Below are 20556 nucleotides of genomic sequence, written 5' to 3'. Positions count from 1 at the left end.
ACACACAGCACCTACTATAACTAAAATTGTTTTGCCTTTGGGGTTAGCATTTAACCCAGCATTTCCCTTCCACTAGCTGCTTTGCCTAAAAGAAAAAAAATCACTTTAACTGTTCATCAATCCTTTCATTCCACAATTAGAGATAAGAAGCTTAAAAATACAAACATCTGAATCAGTTTTAGCTATAAATGATGATATCACACTCATTCTTGTTGTGATGGAAGAGGAAAGATGCAGGGCAAAATGGCACTGGGCCCTTGGAAGGGGACAGAGCAGTCTGGAGGCAGGACAGATGACCTTATCCAATTATGCAACTTATTCACGCCTCTGCACTGCTCGTCTTCAGCTGCGAATAAGCAAAGAAAAGCCGGGCACAGCAGTCCTGTGGGGATATACATAGACAAATTATAATGAAAACTATGATCAGATAATAAGCTTAAGCAGAGATCTAATCCGTGATAGAATCTGTATTGAAAAGGGAGAGAATTCCATATGGAATGTCAACTGTATTAAATAAGGGAATTGTAATGTTGGGTATTATGGAACTGAATGAGCATTACAGTTCAAATTTTGTTGCAACAAATGTTATTTCAAGAAAATCTTTCCTGGGAGAAAATCTAAATCTATCTTGATCATGTTTGTTACACATTATCAGCCAAACACAGCTAGGATCTTAGAGTTCATTGTATAAGGTGTGTGAGATACTAGAGAGGAAGATCATGGGAACTGGCGATGTTCGAAGTAAAATATTACAATCCTAGGAAGCTCCCAAGCATGACTTTTAAAATCAGTTTCTCCATATTACCCTAAATTTCTACTTTCCCCCCTTTGTTGAGTGCCCTTTGATGCTCCTGATGTGCCACCATGTTGAGCATGGTCGTCAATGTGTTAGTGTTATTGCTTAAGCCTGTGCCTGTTGTAGCTATTTAATAGCACAAGAATTACTGCCCTAATTAATCCGTCTAGTTACATCCTATTTCTCAAACGTTGGGTATTTGTTCAGTTAACGTAACACTCAGAAGAACATTTGCCTGCATCCTATGAGTGTCTTTCATGAAACCAGAGGAAGAGATTAATGACAGTTAAAAGCTCCCCATAGTGCCATAAGCTAATTAAAATGAAGTAGAGTCACATTTAGTAGCAATAACAGATTAATATTTAATTTAAAATAACTACTTTTAAATTACATTTTCTGTTTCTACAGCCCACTGGATATCATTTTTATTCCAAAATATAGTTATGTGAAATGTTAGTTTTTCTACTGCTGCTATAAAAATGATCACAAATTGGTGGTTTAACGCAATGCAAAGTTTTAATCTTACAGTTCTGTAGGCCGAAATCCAGTATGGGTCTCACCAAGCTAAAATCAAAGTGTCCTCAGGCTTATATTCCTCTCTCTTGGTTCTAGAAGAGAGTCCACTTTCTTGCTCATTCAAATGTTGACAGAATTCAATTCCATGTGGTAGAAGGACTGAGGCCCCATTTTCTTCCTGGCTGTAAACTGAGAGCCATTCTCGAATTTTAGAGGCCACTATATTCTTTGGCTCCTGGCCCTCTCCCTCCATCTCAAAAGCCACCAATGGTGGGTGGAGTCTTTGTTGCTCCTCTCTGATCACAGCTGGAGGAAGATTTCTGACTAGATTGGGAACATCTGGATTATTCGAGGTACTGTGTATGGATACTGTCCCAAATTCAAGGTCTGCAAATTTGCTTTTGCGATGTAAGGCAACATATTTACAAGTTCCAGAGATTAAGATGTGGTCATCTTTGGGGGTGATAGGGGAGCATTATTCTGCCCATAAGAAAGCACATGGTTGGGGGGGGGCGGTGCAAAGAACAATGCTCTAGGAGAGAACCATGCTTTACACATGTTTGGGGTTCTTTTCCAGCAAAATCTCCTCTCAAACTTTTTCCCTGTAGTTGGTTTATAGCCATTGAAATTGCATGCTTACTGATTAACAGTTCATAACTAAAGCCAATTGAGGAAAGCCTCCATCATGAAGCATGGCTTCCTGGAAATGTTTTCTGTTGCTAGAAGCTCTGTCTGTTGGACTCTCCTAATTGGGCCACCATGTCAACCAGCAGAAAGAGCCTTCTGGGTTCCTGACCTCATAGTATGAAATTTGGATCCTACAAACTGCCTTAGATGTTTAAGTTGAACTAGAGCAAGTCTCCAGGAGTACATGGCCCGACTGGAGACTGTACTCCAAACCTTGGAGTCAATTGAAAGAGCTAGTTCTAGGCCTCCTAAGAGGCTCAGTGTTACTTTTAGTCAGCCTCCAATGAGGATCTTATTTAATCCAGATATTTCTAAGTCGGACTTCCCTGGTGGTCATGTTTCACTTTGGTCTGGACTATTGATTTAAGTTCCTGGACTACTGTAGTAACTTCTTCACTCATCTCCTTGCTTCCAGATTCCTTCCACTACAATCCCTCCTCCATGTTATCAGGACAGAGATTTCTCAACTTTTTATCTGTTCTAACATACTTGAGGAATACAGTCCACTTCCAATAGTAAGAGTGCCTCATAAAGGCACTTCCTCCCAACACAAAATTCAGTTAAGTTTATAAAAGAACCTCAGATGATTCTGAATCCTCAAAGGTGGACAAGTGTTTCTGCAATCTCCCTTTTATGTGCCTTTAGGGGGCATGTGATAATAATAATAATAATAAATCTACTTCTTATCATTGTTATAACACTTATATGCTGCTTACTATGTGCCAGATACTATCTTAAGTACTTTATGTAAGTTAACTTATATAATCTGCATATCAACACTTGACATAAGTGCTATTATTAAACCAGTTTTACAGATGAAAGAGAGATTAAGTGACTTGCTCACAGTCATACAGCTAAGAAGTAACAGAGCTGTGATTTGAATTCAGATTCCACACTTTTCAACTACTAAGCCAAACTATACGCCAGCACTTTCTGTTAAGAATCACTGTACCACATTACCTGTTTTGCTAAAATATTGTTGTCACACCTCTATCTTTCAAAACTTTCAATTTAAAATTTTAGCATAGCATTCAAAACTTTTTATAATCCACCCCATCCTCAATATTGAAACTATTTTGTTCTAAGATCCCATCTCCTTACTAATTTTTCTTCCTTTTATGAATTACGGAGACAGGGATGAAACCTCCCAATATACCTAAATAAAGTTATTTTTTAAGAAAGGAAACAGAAGACAGTCTAGTATCTCATCACATTTGCTTCCCTTGATAAAACATGCACTAAGTGCCTATTTGAGCTAGGCTATGTTAGGTAGAAAGAATGTAAAGATCCTACAAACCTCAGGGAAATAAAGAAATAATTATAATAAGTAAGGGAGGGAATAATTTATCCAGCCTTTATGTGCCTTTATGTGACAATTCTATTACACACAATTTATTTACCCTCTAGCTAGCACTGCAGAGTTCGACAGATGTAGAAACTACAGTCCAAAGTGGTTAAGTTTTGGGACCCAGGATGCACAGCTGGGATAGGAGTAGTATAAGTGGGACCCAGGGTCAGGCCTGTCTGACTCCAAAGCTCGGGGTCTTTCAACTATACCAGTAGACTTTCAATTTTTTTCTTTCCCGTCAAGAATCTTATTATTGAAATGAAAATAAGACAAATAGAACAAAGTTGAGATGAAAATAAACCAAACAGATAAAAGCAGAACTTCTCTGATGAATTGGAGTGTGAAGCCTGGAGCTCCTTCCTTCCTGAATCCCTGGGTCTAGTGAAGAGGCCCCACAGAGCTCGGTTTGAAACCCACGGCACTTTACAGTGCTGTTCCCTCTGGTGCAGACTTTACACGGGGCTCAAAATGCACTGGTATAAGGAGTGCTCTGGGAATGAAAAGAAGGAAGCCAGGACCGAACTTTATGAAAGGAAAGGAATTCCCATAGAAAAGGTTACACTTGAGCTGAGCCTTAAGAATGGGTGGGAATTTGGGGCTCCTGGGTGGCTCAGTCGGTTAAGCCTCCGACTTCGGCTGAGGTCACGATCTCACGGTTTGTGGGTTCAAGCCCCGCGTTGAGCTCTGTGCTGACAGCTCAGAGCCTGGGGCCTGCTTCGGATTCTGTGTCTCCCTCTCTCTCTGATCCTCCCCTGCTCATGCTGTCTCTATCTCTCTCAAAAATAAATAAAACATTTTAAAAAATTAAAAAAAAAAAAAAAGAATGGGTGGGAATTTTCCAGCAGTGAAGTAAGGACTCCTAAGGCACACATAAAAGCTTAGGTACCCTAAACATGCCTGGCAGTCTCATAATATATTGCCTTTAAGAAACGACCTGGAATTTTTGTCCCTGGACCATGCAGTGTGGTGCAGAGACTAGAACGGAAGACAGGAGACTGAACTAAACATGCTGGGCTTGCCATTTCAATCCCTTGCTTTGTCTTTTCACCTGTAGATTAAGGGGATTTCATTAGTAACTGTCAAAGGCTCCTGCAAGCTGTAGAAATATTCTGTAGTTCACAAACAATATCTTTCCATAATCTTATATATAAACATATGGAGGAAGAACTATTGCAAATGTCTATTACAGGTGTCAGGTTAAGAGCTTGGGCTCTGCTACGCACCTGCTATATGATCCAGAGCAAGGTCCTAACAGTGCTGTGCTTCAATTTCCTTAGCTGATAGAGTGTGCGGAATATGTACACTTTGAAAATGCAATGAAACAAGAAAAAGTGGTCTTTATTACTTTGCCGTTAGCTAGAAAAAGTAAAGACATGACACTTTCCAATCTGTCCTTTTACTTTCTTATAACTTGAGGAAGCTTACTTTATTCATAATAATTTATTTTCTAGGTGGAAATAATCTATCCAACTTTTATAACTCTCTATGCGAGCAGTTGTTTGGGCTTAATTCAACCCAGAATATAAAAGTGAGAATAATAGCTACCGTGTATAAAATACTAAATGTATGAAATAAAATTGTCATGTAGGTAATTTTGATTTTTCTTTAATGTTTTATTTTATTTTTGAGAAGAGACAGAGTGTGGGCAAAGGAGGGGCAGAGAGAGAGGGAGGCACAGATTCCGAAGCAGGACTCCAGGCTCTTAGCTGTCAGCACAGAGCCCGATGCAGGGCTCGAACTCATGAGCTGTAAGATCATGCATGACCTAAGCTAAAGTCGGACGCTCAACCAACTGAGCCACTCAGGAGCCCCAGCAATTTTAGACACATTACTCAGGTTGTCCCATGTATCCTCACATCAATTCCACAAAGTAGAAATCATTTTTCCTATTTTACAAATGAGCAAATGGAGATAGAGAGAGTGAAAAGCCCTGCCCAGGGGCACGTGGGTTGGTTGGCTGTTGACTCCTGATTTCCACTCAGGTCATGAACTTATGGTTCATGGGATGGAGCCCCACATTGGGCTCTGCAGGGATGGCACAGAGCCTGCTTGGATTCTATCTCTCCCTCTCTCTCTGCCCCTAGCCCTCTCTCTCACACACACAAAATAATAAATAAACGTTAAAAAAAAAAAAGGTCACATGACTAAGTGCCAAGCCAGAAGACCATCCTCAGCCCTGTTTTCCAGACATGATCCTCTCCCTGCTTGCAGTGCAAACCCCTCAGCTGCTTTGGAACTGCCCTGAGACCAGCACTCGGTCCTCTTCTATTGATAGTTACCAACTATGACTGAGGAGCAAATCTTCTGGGTACCCCAATGTTCATCAGTGGACCAGTGCATAAACAAAAGGTGGTCGATCCATACAATGGAAAATTATTTGACTATACAAAAGACTGGAGTACTAATACATGCTACATCTTGGATGGACCTTGTAAACATTATGTTTAGGGAAAGAAATCAGTCACACAAAATCATATATTATATGATTCCATTCTGTGAAAGTCCAGAATAGGGAAATCTATAGAATCAGAAATGGTTTCTTAGAGCTGAAGGTGGGGATGGAGGGATAGGAGAATAGGGTCTCCTGTGAGGTGATAAAAGCAGTCTAAGATTGACAGTGGTGATGACTGCATATATATGTGTGAATATACAAAAACCCCTGAATTGTATTCTTTATATGGGTGAATTGTATGGTATGCAAATTTTATCTCAATCAAACTGTTTTTAAAAATCCTCTAGGAGGGTGCCTGGATGGCTCAGCTGGTTAACCATCTGACTTTGTCTCAGGTCATGATCTTGCAGTTAGTGAGTTTGAGCCCCACATCAGACACTCCAATTGAGGCGCCGGGTTCAGATCCTCTGTTTCCCTCTCTTTCTGCCTTTCTGTCTCATTCTCAATTTCTCTCTCTCTCTGCCTCTCTCTGTCTCTCTCTCAAAAATAAATAAACATAAAAAACAAATTCTCAGGGTGCCTGGGTGGCTCAGTCAGTTAAGCGTTTGACCTTGGCTCAGGTCACAATCTCTTGGCTTGTGAGTTCGAGCCCCGCGTCAGGCTCTGTGCTGATAGCTCAGAGCCTGGAGCCTGCTTTGGATTCTTTGTCTTCCTCTCTCCCTCTACCCCTCCCCTGCTGGTGTTCTCTCTCTCTCTTTCTCAAAAATAAATAAACATTAAAACATTTTTTTTTAATTCTCTGGGAAACTTTTTAAAAAATCTGAGTCCTAGCATCTGTTTCCCCCACTGCCACATCAACCTCCGCCTCTAAGATTCTAATTTAGTAAACCTGAGTTGGTTCTCTGGAAATTTTGTCAAAGGGGCCTTGAGTGGTGCTGGTGATAATCTGTATTTGAATACATCACTTTTTTAGACAGGGGTTACATCAGCTGAGAGCTAACTCAGAATTGGGCCAAGCTTTTTTTTATAATCCAGAACTCCAGAGTAGACCTGGCTCTTTATAATCAACATGATTTTCAGGGTGGCTGGTGGAAGACCACGTCACTCAGAGACAGCCAAACTCACTCAATACCAACTACCGCAAAGTTTGCTTGGGCACCTTTTGAATGTCTAACATCAACAAAATCTGGAAGAATGTTGTTTTACCCAAACATCCTGATATTCCTATACAGCATTTTTTTAAAAATTTCTTACAATTTTGGTGATCCTCTTGTCCCCATTATAAACAAGTTCCAAAGTTCTTCTTCAGCTGCTTTCTTTTTCCCCCTAAGATAGCAAGTGTGTTTATATTCTACCCTATTTCTCAGGGTTGGAAGTGAGGAGTGAAAAAAAATTTATTTAATATAGAGAAAACATATTAAGCCCATGAGAAGGAACTAATGGACAAAAAAGTCCAATGTCTGAAATTTTATATTTTAATGATAGTAGCTAAATGAGTAGAAAATACACTGGAGGAATTGATAATAAACTGGAAGGGGATGAATTAAATAAGCTTCTAATTAATGTGTAACCGTATTTCATGAATTTAAATATTTGCCAGGTGCATTTTGGGGGGGTGTTCTATTCAAATTGGGACTCTGAAGACCACATTTTATTATTCTAAGATTACAAATGCATTTCCAGTTTCTTTAGGATGTGATGTGATTTTGCTGACTAAACAGCATTACAGAGGTCCAATCCTATAATTTGACCCCTCTGGCAAATTAAATACAATTATGCAAACTACTAGGATTTGGGTTAATCTAATTAATACATTACATATGAAGCAGATAATAATTTCCCTGGTTGGAAACTAGATTGCCTTCTTTCACATCTGAACTATGTTTTAGAAAAACACTGTACTATGTAAGCAAGACTTTACTGTCGTATATATTCTATTTGTTCAGCTCCATGATGGACATGCTTAGAAAAATAAAGCCAAAATTGGAATCTTCAAATGATGACATTTTTTGTTCAGAAATGTATAATTACAAAACAGAATATCCTATGAAGCTAGGAAAATAATTAATTTTGAGTTGACTGCTTTTCTCAAGTAAAGTATAAATGTAACACTCATATTTTTACTCTTTATATAGCTAAAAGTAGTGTTAGTATGATTTAGTAGAGATAACTCTACTAAACATAAACATATGCTTATGTTCATTTTAACATAAACATTTTAGAGGTTGAAATTGACCAGGATTGAATGTCTACCAGTAATATATTCACAAACTTCCTGAGTGATATTTATAATTGTGAGATACAGTATACTATTTTTAAAATATGTGAATCCCAGTAGTATTAATTGGTACTGTATGAGGTGTGCTGTAAGCGGAAATCAGGAAAGCTTTCCTTTTGTGCCCCTTTCCAAGGAAATGAACAAAATGATCCCTCTCATGTAGAGCAAAGGGAAGCCTTTTTCCTTTTTTTCTTTTTACAAAAGCGAATTTCATGTGTAAGAGGAGTTCTGGCCTAATAGCATTGAATATTAGTCTTTTCTACAAAGGAAATGTGCAGGGTGTACCAAGGCTTCTGGTGTGGGATTGTCATTTCCAAGTGTGTGAACACAGTCTTTGCTCATTTGTTCCTTAGCTTCTTGGGGAGCCTGCCAACAAGCATGCCAACTCTCGAGCTGTATTGTGCGAAGATTTCCAGCGCACAAAGATCTGGACGTTTTTTCATAGGTGATGTCAATGTCATAAAGGCCCCTAAACAGCTGTTGGGGGGAACAACTTTTAGAAAGCAGTGGCCTGTGTTAGTTCTTTGTTCTATGTTAGCAGAGAAATGCTCGGTTTCGTGGGCGAAGAGGAAAAAAGTTCTGTTAAAAATTCTAACACGATCTTTTATAATTTGCTTGTAAACCTGTAGTGACAAGTATATTCCAGAGAAGTAAAGAAGTATTAGCTGTATTTGTGTTGTGAGCATATGTAAAGGTGCTAATAAATAAGTGGTTTCTCCGTGCCATTAATAGCTATTGTCATTATGCCAGAAGTTTCCCCACCGTGGGCTACAGACCTCTGGGATGGGAGGTGGTAGCAAAAGGTCATAGCAAAGATGTGGGAGTGGGGTGGGCAATAATCCATATATACATGTAAATTTTCTTAATTACTCTCAGAAATATTAAAAATTCAACCACTATAACGTGACAGAGGAGCACCCTTAAATGTTTTATATTAAGAACAAAACTAAATCATCTCATCTCTTAAACTTGCCTCACAATATCCTGGGGTAGAATCTAGATGACAGAAGATTGGTCATGAGTGGATAAGCTGGGTGATGGATACAGAGACAGTTAGTATAGTTTTCCCTTAACTTTGTGGGGTTTTTTGAAAATTTCCCTTATAATAACCTTAAAAATTATTCTACTCAAAAAGTTTGCTAGCCACTGCCTTATACTAAACTGTCAAGTAATTTTGCTTACAAATTCTTCCATTGAATACTCAGTCAGGTTGTTCAAAGCAAAGATTAAATAGGTTAAAAAAGACTATATAAGAGATAAATTGTCAATCACTGGTTTACTATGGGAGTATCTCAATCACTGTTTTTATACTTAAACCAATTTTTGTCTCACACCAAGAATTAAAAAAGTGAGGGACACCCGGGTGACTCAGTCAGTTGAGCGTGTGACTGGCGCTGAACCTCATGGTTACTGAGTTTGAGCCTCACTTCGGGCTCTGTGCTGACAGCTCAGAGCCTGGAGCCTGCTTCAGATTCTGTCTCCGTCTCTCTCTGCCCCTCCCCTACTCATTCTCTCTCTCTCTCTCTCTCTCTCAAAAGTAAATAAGACATTAAAAATTTTAAAGAAAGGAAAAAAAAGAGCATTCATACTACCTATAATGGGTTATGGGATGTATTGACTGAGAGAAACCTAAAAATTAAAATGCTTTTCTCACTGTCGCCTGTTACATCCTTTTTCTTCCCTCCCTCTCTCTCTTTCTCATTCCCTCTTTCTGTTTTCTCTAACGCAGCTGTATTTACCCTAAGTTTAAAGAGAATGACCTATTTCAAAATCGAAGTGGCAAACACAAATTAGAATGCATCCTTTTGGTCTGTTAACTCCCAACCAATCCGTCTTCAGCAACTGTTCTACTTTTCTTTAGTCTTGGCAAGCTATTCAGAACAACATTTCCTTCTTTTCATTCTGATGCTGGACGATTGTTTGGTGCTGATACGACATTAGCTTTTCCCATAATTTAGCCAGAGAGTTTTACACTAGGGAGTTTCAATGTGTTTAGATTATCAAGCTTTTTCCAAGCACTTCTGTAAGAGAAGTTCTAAGAGCTCCAGCAAATTTATCTTAAACACTTTTCCCCCTCAATTTTCATTAAAATTCAGTTCCATTTTAACATTGATGGCTTATTGTCACTTTGCCCCAAAGAGAAATTAAAACATGGAGAGAGACTGTCATTTCCTGTTTGATGTGTTGTTGTTCCTGTGTACAATGTCCGCCTTTTTATTTAGGTTTATGCCATTCCATGGAGGTAAGTAACTTCCTGATTAGTCATTAGGAGTAACTGTGAACCAGGTAAGTTATGTGAGGGGTCAAGGACTATGTGATCATGTGCATGTCTGTTCCTTTATTTTGTAACAGACTTTCATTTATCATAGCGACTTATCACTACAAATCACAAAATTGCGATTATTTTATATCAGCTTCTCACATTGTTATTTCTTGCCTGATATACCCGATGAACGGACCGTTAGGTTTTCAAATGTAATCATGGAAGAATCAGACAGACAATTGTAGGAGACATGAATTCGTTGAGATACATATTTGAGTAGTTAGGTTTGCTTTAATAATGAATTGCTATGAGTTTGTAGTCTTTGACTAGATATTCTGCCTCCTATAGCAGCTTTTAGAGAAATCTGCATTTCTTGTACATATTAGACAAAATGATGTGTTCCTATCACATTAGTGATCTTTAAACTTTCCAGTTCACATCCAGCCTAATAGAAATTTAAAAAGGTTTGTGCCCCTCTTAAAACTTCTTTTTTACATGTATTTGTTTTTGAGAGACAGAGAGAGACAGAATGTGAGTGGGAGAGAGGCAGAGAGAGAGGGAGAGAATCTGAAGCAGGCCAGGCTCCAAGCTGTCAGCAGAGTCCAGCATAAGGGCTCAAACTTATGGACTGCAAGATCATGACCTGAGCTGAAGCTGGCTGCTTAACCGACTGAGACACCCAGGTGCCCCTGTGCCCATTTTGCGCATTGATTACAACTGAAGATTTTTATTGTGAGTACTAATAATTGCAGAGGATGACATTTTCTTCATGTTCTAAAAATTCTACTGAAAAAGTAAACCTAAAAGAATAAACCTGCTATATTACTTTTTTAATAGTAATTAATATGGTCTAAAGACCATAGCAATTTAACACTCCAACCATCCGGTTAAAAAGTAAATCATTAAGCTTTCTTTACAGATATTTATGTCACTTTCCCCTTTAAACATATGTTTTCATTCCACTTCACCTATGGAATTTTATTCTAATATAATACATATAAATTTGCTTGAATATCATTGTTTTACTTCAACAAAAATATTTTTTAATCTTTTTTAACATTTATTTATTTTTGAGAGACAGAGAGAGACAGATCATGAGCAGGGGAGAGGTAGAGAGAGAGGGACACACAGACTCCAAAGCAGGCTCCAGGTTCTGAGCTGTCAGCACAGAGCCCGACACAGGGCTTGAACCCACAAACTGTGAGATCATGACGTGAGCCGAAGTAGGACGCTCAACCAGCTGAGGCACCCAGGTGCCCACAACAAAAATATTTCTATAGGTTGAGATTTAAAATTAAAAATATTTCCTCTAACCATGAAGCCCATTTTCTGAAATGAGTCACCATTGTAATTATTATTAATATACAGTTAATCAAAAGAAGTTATACTATTTGACCTAAAGGTGTACATAATTTCATTAGAAATACATCTCAATGAGATGGATGTGAGGTGAATTAGGCTTTAAAGTTTTCAAATTTTACCTTTTTTTTATTTTGGGGCTTTTATTTTCTTTTCTAATTAGTTCATGTATCTATTCATGAATAGTTATTGCTTTTTGCTAGAATGAGACAGGTTTGTATCAATAAAACCACTAGTTTTATTTTTGTAGCTGTATATCCTAAGAAGGCTTATTCATGTACATAAGAAGATAGCTCTGGAAGGAGGGCTTTTTGTTTGTTTAAATGAGAATTTACTTAAATCCTTTCCATTGCTTCTGAGTTATATGCCCCAAGTCACACTGTAATCTTTCTTTATTTTTAAAAAATGATTTATTCTTTAACACTTTTTTATTTATTTATTTTTTAAGTTTACTTATTTATTTTGAGAGAGAGAGAGAGAGCATGAGTGGGGAAAAGGCAAAGAGAGGGAGAGAGAGAGAGAGAGAAGAGAGAGAATGAATCCCAAGCAGTCTCAAACCCATGAACCATGAGATCATAACCTGAGTCAAAATCAAGAGTCAAACACTCAACTAACTGAGCCGCCCAGGCATCCCACTCTGTAATCTTTCCATCGAAAATTGGAGATTTATCAGTGGACAACTTAATGAGGTGTCATACTTGGCCACTCCTTCCCACTGCCTTTCTTTTAGGACCTTTTAAGTGAGAAACTCTGATCTCAGAATGTTCACCAAGATCTCCCAGATCTCATTGTCCTCTCACCCTGAGTGCAGTTCTTTTTACGACTGCTTCTCTGACTATCTAGTCAGTAGGTGGTCAGCAGGCAATAGACCATTAGACTGGCTCCTCCAACGTGCACCTAGAGAGAGACATGACGGCTTCTGGATGTGTGGAGGCCAAGCTACAGACACTGTTTCTATAATGGAATGACAGTCTTAATTCCTATATTTAACCTTAAAATGTGAATACTATTAATATATATCTCACAGTATTGATTCAAGGGGCATTTTAGATGATACAAGTGAAACTTCTGGGGGAACCTAAAAATGCTACACAAAATTAGTTTATCCACGTTGAGGGTATTTGAAGGTCATCGGTCCTAACCCTCTTGGTCAGGTAAATCGGATCTGCTTACAGGGCATTGTGCTAAGAAACACACAAAAATGCAGCCCACCCTTTTGGACCTGCTGCTGCTTCTTGTTCTCTGATCACCTGGTTCTGCTGCAAGGATCTCCGTTAACCTCTGACGCACCGCCCACCCTCCCCTCCCCCAACTTGCTTTGATGAGCGTTTGTACGCTGAGAGGTACCTCTCTCAGCAGTCTTTCCTGAAGATAACTTTTGGTGCTTTCTCTCTCATTCCACACAGGATACAGTGCTGTACAAAAGGCGCTTTTGTCTTCTCTCTTCTAACTTCTAACTTCTATATCTTCCTTGGTGTTTTACAGGCTGGACTGATCACAGACAACAACCCCTCACTGGAGAAGGCAGATTGGATAGATATGTACACAAACAGAAGAAGAGAATTTAGGTAAATCAGCCTATTCAGTAAATACAGTAGATAAGATTGAGACTTTAAGGAAGTTTAAGGAAAAGCAACTAGTGGGATTTAACAACCAGTTGTGTGCAACTTACTTCAGGTGCTAGTAGTTTACTTTTCTTAAAATAAAAATATCAGTTAGCAATATTTCCATGGTGAAAAATTAGAAGAACCAAATAATTGTTAAGAGAGACTTTGTTGTATCTTTTTCTACTTTTTCTTTCTTTCTTTTTTAAAAAATGTTTTAATGTTTATTTATTTTTGAGAGAGACAGAGACAGAGCACCACCAGGGGAGGGAGGGAGGGAGGGAGAGAGAGAGAGAGAGAGAGAGGGTGAGAGAGAGGGAGAGAGAGAGAGAGAGAGAGAGAGAGGAAGACACAGAATCCAAAGCAGGCTCTAGGCTCTGAGCTGTCAGCACAGAGCCCGACACGAGGCTCACACTCACCAACGGTGAGATCATGACCTGAGCTGAAGTCAGAGGCTTAACTGACTGAGCCACCCAGGCGCCCCTTTTCTTTCTTATTTCAAACTCATTTTGATGCACTTGCCAGAATTTCATCTCAGATTAACCCCATATAACACTGTTTTAGCAAATTCAGTTCTGTGATGTTAAGTAGAAAATTCTTTTCCAGACTCCAGGGTAAATCAGTTTGCACCAAGACAGGATTTGATGACATTTAATACTGGCTATCTTGATTAAAAGTTTGGGACAGGTTACTGAGTCAGTTACATTTACTGTGTACCCACTGAGAGTGTGACACTAGTATTTATTAAGTGTGGAACACTTGATGGATCTGAAACACTCCTCAAAAGTGAGACTTATTCACTGTAGAAAGTGAGCCTAACCATTAGTGGAAGAAGCGCCTTATCTATTTACTATTCCAAGTCTAGTAAACCTCTTAAACTTTACTTGTAGTTGGGTCAGAGGGAGTAGTGTCATCCCATCATTAATAAAAGAATGAGCTAGGAGTATCAGAGAGAATAGGTTAGGAGACTAAGCATAATTAAATATAGGCAGCCCCAAGTTAACTAGTACAGTGCTAAAATTCCTATGGATGCTTAGTTAATATTTGTTGTTGAGGCCATTCAAACATCCTTGCTTTTCCAAAATCTCTTTGCAAATAGCACATTTGAGCTGGTCTAGGCTCTGAAGTTCAACTCATAATATTTTCTCTACACAAAAGGAAATACATTTTTGAGGTCTTTTGAGAATATTTGTTGTCATAAACTCCTACTTTTTTTATATTTATAGTCTCCCTATAACTTAACTTTTTAAAAAATTTATAGCTATTATCTGACTAAAAATAATAACTCAGGAAGCGACAGATGTTGGCGAGGATGTGATGAAAGGGGAACAATTTTGTACTGATGGTAGGAATGCAAACTGGTACAGCCACTCTGGAAAATAATATGGAACTTTATCAAAAAATTAAACATCAAGCTACCCTACGACCCAGCAATTACACTACTAGGTATTTATACAAAGGATATAAAAATGCTTTTTCGAAGGGATACATGTACTGCAATGTTTATAGCAGCACTGTTGACAATAACCAAAGTATGGAAAGAGCCCAATGTCCATCGACAGATGAATGGGTAAAGAAGGGATGGATATCTACACAATGGAGTATTACTCGATGATTAAAAAGAATGAAATCTTGTCATTTGCAACAATGCAGATGGAACTAAAGTATATTATGCTAAGCAAAATAAGTTAAAGAAATATCATGATTTCAACTTATATGTGGAAATTAAGAAAGAAAACAGATGAGGGTGCCTGGGTGACTCATTTCATTGAGTGTCCAGCTTCAGCTCAGGTAGTGATCTCACAGCTCGTGAGTTCAAGCCCCACGTCAGGCTCTGTGCTGACAGCTCCGAGTCTGGAGCCTCCTTCCAATTCTGCGTTTCCCTCTCTCTCTGCTCCTCCCCCACTAACAGTCTGTCTCTCTCTGTCTCTCAAAAATAAATAAACATTAAAATTTTTTAGAAAGAAACAAAACAGATGAACATAGGGGAAGGGAAGGAAGAATAATATAAAACGGAGAGGAGGCAAACCATAAGAGACTCTTAAATACAGAGAGCAAACTGAGGGTTGCTGGAGGGGATGTGGGTGGGGGGATGGGCTAAATGGGTGATGGGCATTAAGGAGGGCGCTTGTTGGGATGAGCACTGGTGTTAAATGTAAGTGATGAATCACTTACTCCTGAAAACATTATTACACTATGATGACTAAATTGGATTTAAATAAAATTTTAAAAATAAATTTAAAAAAATCTATAGCTATTCTTTGCTTTTTAAAAATATTTTTATTGTGGTAAAACATATATCACATTAAATTTATCATCTTAACCATTTTAAGTGTACATTCAGTGGCATTAGATATATTCACAATGTTGTGTTGCTTTTTTTTTTTTTCCTACCTGAACGGAATTCCTAATGTGCCTGTGCCAATGATGGATGAAGTATTGGCTGAGAAATAGTCGTTAGCTTAAAGGACAGACATATCCTAATCCCAGAATACTTATTAGGGGACACAAATATATACAACATATGAATTGGGTGGATCCCAAATACCATCCCAAAGAGTCAGGAAAGCCCCGTAGGTGTTGTGTAATATGCAGCATGAGATTTTCATTGAAATCGGATTATCTTATGTCAGGCCAACAAAAACTTGGCATTGATGCATAATTAATGATCTGGGAAATGGATAAATGAGATTTCTCTCTAATTAATGTTTCCCTAATATTTGGCATGAAAGCAAAGCTGCATTAATTAGTAGAGTGGGTGTTTGTGTGTGTGTGTGTGTGTGTATGCGTGATTTTGTGTGGGTGTTGTGTGTCTGTCTGTTAGTATAGCTTGACATACTTCATTTGCTGTGTTTTCCTTTCTTTGCTCTTGCCCTCCTTCCTCATTTCCACCCCCTCTTCACTCTTATTCTTCTCAAGATTGCCATTATGTTTCTGTATGTGGATGAAGGGAAAGGACTGACAGCTTGAATGATTCCATTTTTAGTTGGATGTTTGAGTATATATGAATTAATCAATATTTCACAATCTAGATAATGAAAAGTCCCTCCTTTTTCTTAGAGCAAAGAGAACATTATGCTCTGTGTGTGCGGCTTAACTAACATTAATGTTAATTAAATCATGCAGGCAAAGCCCCTTTCTTGAGTTGATAACATGCTCTAGTGTACATCATTGTCAATTATACATCAACTCTTAATCATCTTGGGAAGCAGACACGGTAAATCCCCCTGCTGAACCAAAACACCTCGTGTAGGGATTATTGGCCAGCATTAGGATCTGAACTTAAAATCTTAATTCTTTGTTTTCCGTCAAACTTATTCTACTATTGTTAATTAAGTCAAATATTCCCCCAGGAGGTAAGCGAGTGTGTGTGTGTGTGTGTGTGTTTGTTTGCATATGGGATGAGGAAGAGATGAAGATAAAGGAATGGTGAAGGCTAAGAGGAAGAATATTTTTGCATTCATATTTGAGGGCTACAAAAATGTGTAGGTCATTTTTCCAAAATCTTGAATTTGGCCATGTCTTTGCAGATATAAGAACTTCCATGATCTGTATAGTTCTGATAGTTTTGTTTTTGGACATGAAATGCTACTATTGGAAGATTCATTTCTTATGTGGCTAAATATTTCCTCATCCAAAAGATATTTGTGAAATCTATGATGATGAGGAGGAGGAGGAGGAGGAGGAGAATGCTGCTGCTGCCTCTACTGCCAAGGAGTTCTCTAACCAGTGGGAGAGGTTGACACCTTAACAGGTACTTAGAAATGCATGAGCGAGAGCCATTCAGTTTGCTAGAGTTTAGGTTGCAGCTAGAGAGTGATGAAAGGTAAGGCTGGAAGACTGGAGAGAGGCCACACCATGGGAAGCCCCTGCTCTGTGTTGTACTAGCAGGATAAGAACGACTGTCACCAACAAGGGTCTGAAACGCTAGGAGTCAAGCTCTCACTCTTGGCAACAGTTGGTGCAAGCCTTCCATCCTCTGGTTGTAGCCATGGCATTGGGTCTTCTGCTAGCATCTTCTACATCTGCTGGCAGACTGTAGAAGAGATGGGGGAGTTAGGACGGGACCCATCCTGGGGTGGTACACTTCACATCTCCCAGTGATGACCATATGTCCCAATGTATGCCTGAATTCCCAGGGCAACAATTACTCTGTCCTCTTCACTCTCAGCAGTGTCCTCATTGGACAATAAGTCATATGACCGCCCTGATTTCCCCCACATTCCATCGGCCAGAATGCAATCCCATAATCACACCTGACTCCAAGGGAGACTGGGAAATCTATTCAATTGGAAGGAAAAGGCAATGGACTTTGGTGAATGCAGGGCACTCCCTGACACACATGGGAAGGAGGTTAAGCTTTGTTCTCCATATCCATTGCCTTTAAACCATTGCCACTTACATTCTGATATTCCTTTGAAAATTCTGGTTTATTTAAAAAATTCATTTGAAGTTTGAATCCTGCTCCATAATATATTTGTGTTTTTCTTAAAATAAAAATATTGTGCTTTCTTTCTTTAAAAATCTTCACAAATATGGGGCACCTGGGTGGCTCAGTCTGTTAAACGTCTGACTTTAGTTCAGGTCATGATCTTGTGGTTCATGGGTTCAAGCCCCGCATTGGGCTCTGTGCTGACAGCTCAGAGCCTGCAGCCCATTTCAGATTCTGTGTCTCCTCCTCTCTCTGCCCCTCCCTCACGCTCTGTCTCTTTCTCCTTCAAAAATAAATAAACATTATAAAATTTATAAAAATCTTCACAAATAAACAATGCTCTAGGAATATTTGCCATGGTCAGTTGTTATTTCCTCGACTCCTGGAAGAGCTATATGAATACCCAATTTGACACAGACACTGCTGAGCAGTCTAAAGCGGAAGAGTGACCTGACCAGATTTTCATTTAAAAAAACCACTGTGGGGCACCTGGGTGACTGAGTCAGTTAAGCATCCAACTCAGGTCATGATCTCATGGTTCGTGACTTCATGTCCCACGTCATGCTCCACTCTCAGCTCAGAGCCTACTTCAAATCCTCCTCCCTCCCTCTCTGCCCCTTCCCTGCTCTCTCCCCCCAAAATAAATAAAATACTTTAAAATTTTAAAAAAGACCATTCTTGAGTTTCCTTCAATGGAAAATGTGCTAAATAAGTTACGACATATCCCTTCAATGGAATATTGTGCAACCACTAAAAATGATTACATATATCTATATTAATTGAAATATGAAGATATTCATGACCCACTATTAAATGAAAACAAAAGATTATCGAACTCCTTATGTAATATGCCTCACTTTCCGTAAATTGTCTATATGCGTGTGTAGGAATGTGCATGGGTATATATAGAGAGATATCTGCAAGGCTTTTCAACTAAAACAGTGCCTATTTCTAGAGAGTAGAGTGGAGATGATTTTTACTTTTTCTCTGTATCTTTCTATATTGTTTTGAAATTTGAAAATAGACATAGACTATAATTTTTAAGAAGTAAAACTGTATTATTTTGGGGAAAAAAGAAAACAACAGGTCTTTTTATCCTTCATAGTAAAAACTGAAGAGAAGTTGAGGATCGGTCATATGTGGAAAGTGAAAGAGAAGGGTCGGTCAAGGATGGCTTCTGGCTTTCTCATCCTGGTAATTCTCTGGCACTGGCTAAGAGACAACCCTCCTGCCATTGCCTGTTGTCAATTGTCATTGACATTGTCATTCCTTATGGCTTTACAACTTCTCATCTCAGATTCTGCTGGTCCCACTGTTAACCCCTCTGCAGGCGCGGCCCGATTTCAGGATGCTCTCTTCATCTACTTTCTTTTTTTTTTTTAATATTTTATTTTTATTTTTGAGAGAGAGAGAGAGAGACAGCGTGAGCAGGGGAGGGTCAGAGAGAGAGGGAGATATAGAATCTGAAATAGGCTCCAGGCTCTGGGCTAGCTGTCAGCACAGAGCCCGATGGAGGGCTCGAACCCACGAACCGTGAGATCATAACCTGAGCTGAAGTCAGACGCTTAACCGACTGAGCCACCCAGGCGCCCCTCTTCATCTACTTTCTTTCTTTCTTTTTTTTTCCCAGATATTCATCTACTTTCTTAATGAGTGGCAGAACACTAGAGAGGAGAGATGTCATTGGAAACGACTGGCCCAAATGTTATTAAATTGGCATAGGTTGCTTTGATGCCAACATGTGCTGAGGGTCCCAGTCGGACGTTAGAGAAGATGGATGTATGAACTACCATGTTTCAGAAGGGCCCGGTACTGGCTGTCTCTGTCTCATGGTGTTCAAATTAGTAGTAAGGCCCATCAAAAGGGTGAGGATTCCCAGAGGTTTGCAAGGTTTGGTGATGGTAGGGAAGCTCATTTCCACCTCAACTGACTACTCAGAAGAGGGGTAGGAGGTCGAACAGTGGACGCAAAGGCTGGTCCTTGTTGACAGTTTGAGAGGAATTGCCAACATATCCTTTGTCTATACTGCAGTTTTGCCTTACAATTTTTTTAAGCCAGGTTATGCAGACACAAGCCTAAATGCTGTTTATGTAAATGTAAATGTTAAATGTCACAACTCTTTCCAAGTAAAGAAACTTGCAAGATTGAAGTCAGAGAGGTGTCGGCTTCTCAAATTTTATTCTTTTTGCCATTTAAGGCTGACTCATCTCAGCCTTCAAGGGTCAGGGCATTTCTTAGTATGCATTGAACTCATGCCAAACTATTGTTTCACACTGTTATTGTCTAAAAGACAACGTGTACTAGAAACGTGAAACAGGAAACGTCCATCTGAACTTATTACGGTAGAAGAAATTTTCCAGAGTCCATATGCTGATGTAATTATCCTCAGATTTTTTTTTTTTTAAACATTTAGTGACCGGATCTTCAGGACAATTGTCTTCACTGTCATGGGCAGGGCATATAGCTTATTATGTGTCTTGTAGGAAAGTACAGCCCTGTATTTGGCACATAGGGAGTTCTTTTTTATTCACCCAGTTTGTGTGGGTGTGGACAGTGCATATATATTTGAATGTCCAAATCTCTATTTTCTTTGGAGATTCCTTACTTTATTTTACACAGAATTTTTTTTCTCCATCTTCAAAGTCGATGACACATACTCCATTCCCCTCTGTTCCAGTACTGTACTTTGTACAATTTCCTGTTAACTATCAGCAGGCAGCTTCAGTGGGCACTGGCTGGTTGGTTCAGGGTTCATTGCAGTATTCATAATGGGCATTCCTCAACATAACTAATCTCTCCTTTTTTATTTTGGCCCCATTTTCATCGGCACCAATCCTATGCTTTGAAATGAATTGAAATGCTCTACTCTTTGCAGGGATGA

General features: G+C 39.0%; 1 long non-coding RNA gene across 1 annotated transcript in view; it reads left to right on the top strand.

Annotated features, from left to right (window-relative positions):
* Positions 1 to 20556, top strand: part of LOC144216728 (uncharacterized) — a 139098-nt gene that overhangs the window by 116399 nt on the left and 2143 nt on the right. Inside the window, exons 6-7 of the long non-coding RNA XR_013330727.1 lie at positions 13125 to 13207; positions 16885 to 16997. This is a non-coding gene — a long non-coding RNA (uncharacterized LOC144216728). The remainder of the gene's footprint in view (positions 1 to 13124; positions 13208 to 16884; positions 16998 to 20556) is intronic.

The sequence above is a fragment of the Crocuta crocuta genome, unplaced genomic scaffold (genome assembly GCF_008692635.1).
Source record: "Crocuta crocuta isolate KB4526 unplaced genomic scaffold, BGI_CrCroc_1.0 scaffold48, whole genome shotgun sequence".
NCBI classification, from domain to species: domain Eukaryota; kingdom Metazoa; phylum Chordata; class Mammalia; order Carnivora; family Hyaenidae; genus Crocuta; species Crocuta crocuta.
Note: the sequence above shows the minus strand (reverse complement) of the source record. Positions and strands in the feature narration are given on the sequence as shown.